Source organism: Physcomitrium patens, chromosome 3 (assembly GCF_059467195.1).
Source record: "Physcomitrium patens ecotype Gransden chromosome 3, ASM5946719v1, whole genome shotgun sequence".
NCBI lineage: Eukaryota > Viridiplantae > Streptophyta > Bryopsida > Funariales > Funariaceae > Physcomitrium > Physcomitrium patens.
In genome coordinates, this window is record NC_143412.1 from 13,803,691 (window position 1) to 13,809,356 (window position 5,666).

At 35.6% G+C, this 5,666-nt stretch overlaps 1 long non-coding RNA gene across 1 annotated transcript; it reads left to right on the plus strand.

Annotated features, from left to right (window-relative positions):
* The first annotated feature begins 2,712 nt into the window (after nucleotides 1–2,712).
* LOC112280663 (uncharacterized) lies at nucleotides 2,713–3,778 on the plus strand. Its single transcript, XR_002969367.3, has 2 exons — nucleotides 2,713–3,275; nucleotides 3,452–3,778. It is a non-coding gene; the product is annotated as an uncharacterized LOC112280663 (long non-coding RNA).
* The last annotated feature ends 1,888 nt before the right edge of the window (nucleotides 3,779–5,666 follow it).

Genomic DNA, 5,666 nt, shown 5'->3' on the forward strand with positions numbered 1-5,666 from the left:
TATATATATGGCTCATTTAGCATATAATTATAGTTGTAAACAAATAGAAAAAGACAATCTGTTTCAAATATTGATATCCATTGTTTTATTTGTATAGGTGGAAAACAAGAAACTATTCTATAAAAGCTTGGAGAGTGCACATAGATTCAAAGAGTCTAAGACTAACCTACTTATTTCTTATGTAAATTAACATATAATTCCCAAAAATATAGGCCTTACAAAGTATTCTCTTAAAAAAAAATTGCATTTGCATGTGGTGTGTTATCTACAATTAAGAGATTTTGTACTATGTGGTCACTAGTTGGAGACATATATTAATAGACTATATTAATACTTTAATGATACTTTTATATTTGAGAATATATATATATATATATATATATATTATAATAATAATAAATAGCCTCTACATATGAAAAAGTAGTATGTTTCGGATTAATTGAGTATGGATAAATCACATGAAAATACCATGTTACAAAACAAAAAAATAACCTAATATGAAAGATATTTTTCTCAAGAGATGAGACAAAACAAGGAAAATAAGAAATATGGCTGGAATGAGAGCTAGTTTGACAATGAAATGGAATTTAAAGGTACATCCATATGACTTGAAAATTCATGAAAAAAGAAAAAAGGAATTTCATAGTTTAAAATTCCACACTTTGTAATTTATTTCATCTAATCAATACATTGGATATATTTTGTTTAACGGAAAAAAGACAAAACAAAAACAGATCTACATTGTTCCATACCAAAATTGAATAATTTTTTATTGCAATTGTTTATATCTCAAACACTAGTAATATTCTGGAGCAAATGAGTCCTTATTTTCAATAAAAAAAAATTGTATGTATATTAAAAATCGTGATATTATGTAGGATAGTAAGTTAATAGACCTTGTGCAAGAATTCTTGTGCTAAATAATGGACTATGAAGTAAGAAACTTGAAGATGGATGATAACAAAATATAGTATCTACTAATATCATTCAAATATTAGAAAATTTAATTTATTTTATTTTTGAGAAAATACACCTTTCTAAATATATTAAATCCTATGTTTATGACAATCTTCATTGTTGTCAAAAGTCAAAACCGTCTCACTTTCCAAGTTGTCCTTTTTCCCAAAAGTAGGCATATCTTTTATGTTATAATTTTACTTTAAAGTTACTTTTTATAATGATCCCACATGGTTCGTCCAAAAGGACCCCACCATGATCCATGTGCTACAGACCACCCACATCGTCCGTCGTGATGGGATCCAACGGTAGGGAGAAGCTTACGGTGCTGATGTGGATCCTCATCACCTGACGCGTCAGCTTCCAGGCTTTTGACTCAGCAACGTCTACCCCTACCCTCGTCATCCTCCTTTTTCACTTACTTTTTGCTTTTTCTTTACCTTTATCCTTTAATACTTCTCTCATGTTTCCAACACTAAAAGCTTCCCATGGTTACTTTTCACTTTTCTTCATTTCTCCATCTCTTTTTTCCTTTTGTGTGTTTCTAAAGGTAAAGAATAATAATTAAATGAAAAATATCTATGCTTGTGACACACTTCATCGAATGTAAACCCACATGGTATTTGGATCTATTTGGCTTCTATTTTCCCCATTAAAGGTTTACTCCACTACTTGTGTGACATACCACAAGAGCAACATTGCCCTAAAATTGGTGGAGAGGAGGGAGAGTTCCTTTTTCATGTGACGTGTTGCAATCTCTTCTTTTTTTGATAAAGGCGACACAAGAAACAAAAACAAATTTATATATCAACCAATCTAATCACAATGGATGTAGTCTTGTGTGCCTCATCAAAACAATGCAGTCATGGGTAAGAGGGAAGTCCCCTAATGACATTCAATATAAGCAGTGCATGTCCATTTTCTTGCCTCCCTTGAACTAAAATTCTTCAAAAAGAAAATATACAACGTCCACTTCTGTCTTGTGGGTTAATACAATGTCCTATAGAAGAAGAAGAAGACGAAGAAAAACGAAAAAACATAAAACAAAACGAAACAAAACAAAACTGCATGAGTTTCTCTATTATCCTGAACCATTCTTCAAAGTAATCCCATGAATTCAAATAACAAAGAAGCTGACCTAAAAAGTAAAAGTAGTTGACTGTGGTGTGTGCGTGGTAGTGGGCGTGAGAGCGGTATCAGCGGTCGCGAGCGGGCGTCGGCGCGGCGCGAGGATGGCGTGGAAGTGGATGACGAAAGCTGTAGGAGATCGAAGGAACTACACTGATGCGTTGGCAGGCAAAGGTGGACCTATCGAACCAGTTGGCGCACAATGCTTTCTCTCGCGACGCACCCACCTCACCAATTGTGATTTTTAAAGCGATTTGCTGTGCTTTCGACCACCTCGTGTTGTTTGTTGGAATCGTTCTGTCGACGTAGAGCTCGTGCATCGTGTTCCCAGTTGCATCCTCCTCCCCCAGTTGAGGTGATATCACGAAGCCTCTCAGTGTGGGGAGCTTTCGCCCGTGGCAACGAAATAACCGACACCCGAAGGCAGCAGCGTCAGGATCCATCGGGCGGTGAGAAACCAAAAAAATCGAATTTCTGCGACAGTGGTTGAAGGAATCCGGCGGCTGCTTTACCTTTCGGCTCCTCCCCCAGCATGGCCCATCATTGAACTGGTCATGTTGTCCCTGTTTCCGCGTCCGTTATGTAAAGGCTTCGTTGCTTTGCAGCCGTGACTCAATCACTCTGCTTTATTTGCGCTGGGGCTTGATAAGTTCCGTTTTCAGCCTTCGGTTGTGTAGATAGTTAGTCCCTCGTGTAATCGTCCTCCTCCGTCGCGATGGACATGTTGGTGCTGTTTCCGCTGGAGTTTTTGGCCAATTTTCCTGCTGGCAATCCGGTGCTGAATGTGCTGAAAGCGGGGAAAGACGTCGCTGGGGCGAAGAATCTCATTGCGGCGGTTGAGGAAGGCGAGGATTTGACGCCCAGTCGAAGACTCGAGGTTGCGAAGGCGCCGTCTCTGAGCTCCATGCCTAAGAAGGGACTTCTAGGATGAGGAGCTGTTGGGGCCATGGCCTGTCGCTTGTAACATAGTGATGTCTGACGGAGTATTCTGTATCTAGAATAATATTGGGGTATTTGCCAGGGGAGATTGTCTTAAGAGTTCGCCGCGAGCTCGGTGGCGGTGACACCAGTGCAATGATTTGCGCTTCATCAGCGAGTGCGAGAGTGGAGATGTCTCGGTCATCGATGCTTTGAGCAATGGCTCAGATCTACACCAACAAGGACAACTTCAACAGAATGTGGAATAAGAGGTAACGCGTCTCTCTTGTCAGACATCCACTTAGATGTTCAAAAAACTTTGACTTAATACTTCTCAGTGTGGAATTCGAGCACTTGTGAAGGTGTGCATCAATGCAGGATCACGTTTTTATTTAGTTTTTTTAGCTGTTTCTTTTTTTCACTGATGATGAGGAGGATTGTTCTGCAGATCCCAGCTTTCGGATCCAACTGGCAACGTGCTCTTCCAGCGCTCTTCATGGTCCGACAGTATCAGAATATTCGTGTAGGGCGTCGACGTTTGTACAGATCGTGACATGGTGTAAAAAGAAAAAAAAAAAAAAACTGAAACTGCAACCAGCAATCAGATCAGCGTGTGTACAAAGTCGTGTTATGTCCATAAGTTTGCAATTTTCTAGAGGTTTTGATTATTTATTCAGGCAGCGCAGTTATGATCTACACTTCTTCTCTGTTATGTGTACAAGCTGTACAAACAGCGGTTGACTGGAAGAGTTGCGCTATTGCACTTGTGAATATTCATAGTGTGTCGACTCAACTGTGCTTGCCGAACGCATCTCCTCTCCTACTTCTCTCCAAATCTCCTATCCTGCCTTTGCTTGCCTTTACTACCAGCGGCAACGGAGGTAGTTGTATGGGATTACAGTGACTCTGCGCAACTTGCATACAGTTGAGAGGATAGCAAAAAGTCGATGCCGATGCATAATTATTGCGTTGGAAAGTTTTAGCTTTAGATAAACAGATGCTAATTAATCAATGAAGAACATATAAACACGTATCACAATTCAAGACTAGGTGATGTGATAGATTGACTAAGAAAGAGGTGAGCAAGTAGACCTTGACATGGTTAAACTGATGAAGAAGTGAAGTTTTGTTGCTACAAAAACTAAGATGATAATTTGCAACTTGGGTTGTAACATCCTAATATGTTTTGTTAAATTAACGTTCACAATTTAAAGATACGATTGCTTTGATAGTGAAAAGTATAAAAATGAAGTTTCTTACTCAGGTGCAAAATTAATCTAGAAAATTAAAAGTTTTGATTTAGAAGCACCATTTAAATACATTTATGCACCATGTAACGATTTTCACGAGAATGCACTAATACAGTATTATTATAATTCTTGTGTGTTAATACATGCTCATTAGATTTCTTGGCAGTGACAAATCTAATGATGTATAATAGCTGCATAACCATTATGTAGTAGAGCGTATAAAAATATAATAGAAATTCAAATTACAATAAAAATACTTCCAACCACATACCAGAACAAAATAATATGTGAGGTACAAAATGAGAAGATTTCATGATTGTGTTTTTCAGCATCAACATGCAAAATTTAATTAATCACCTTTAAATGGATGCTTATTCTTTCCAAAAGTATGAAAAATAAATTAAATAAATGTTACTAAAATTTTGGAAAAAAATAAAAAATTACAAAAAAATCAATAAAAAAAACTCGAGATTCAATTGCATTAATTTCAGTATAAAATATACAAAAGAAATGAAATTATTACCTTTTGTTGCAAAATAAATAAGAATAAAATAAAATTAAAACATTCTACAAAACCATATCAACTTTTGTTATTTAATTTTTTTTGTATAAAAATCAAAAAGTAAAAATTTAACATTAGTGTATTGAAAGAGTTTTTACATATTTATGATGTAAATAAAAAAAATATTGCATTATCAATTAAATATTTTCTTACTATCTTTGTCATAGTGGGGATAAACTTTGGTCAAGGTTATGTTAGGCAAGGTTGTGATTTTAAACCTAGGATTTAATTGCCAACCCCTTTGACATTATTTTTGCATGTGCAAGTACAAAACACCATCCATTGTGTAGTTTAAAATCATTCCAAACCATTGTTAGTTGACAACTTCTAGTCACTATATTTGTGACTTGTCAACACATAATTGTCTCATCTTGTCAAGTTGTTGTATGACCTACCTAAATATATTTTCACATATCCATGAAACCTTAAAAACTTGACTAGTTGTTTGTGTGTTTACATTAAAACATTTATGTAGATAAAATATGGACTAGAAGTACAAGAATATAAATACAGATGTTAAAAATTCATGTTTATTTATATATATATATATATATATATATATACAATAACGTTTTGATGTTAAGAGATCCTTTTGGTACATAATTTTTCATCCTTTACTTTCAATTAATTTATAATCAATTTCAGAATTACATGTACAACTCAGTCATGTAAAGTTGGCCATTATTTTTAGTAAAACAGTGTCATATTTTTCTTGATCGATTGTAAAATCCTAAACAAATCACTTCATCACACCCACGTGCAGTTGAAAGACCACAAAGCATAAACTTGAAGCATGATGGAATCAATGCCAGGATGCAATCAAGCAACTACCAGACAAAAGGCAGAATAGA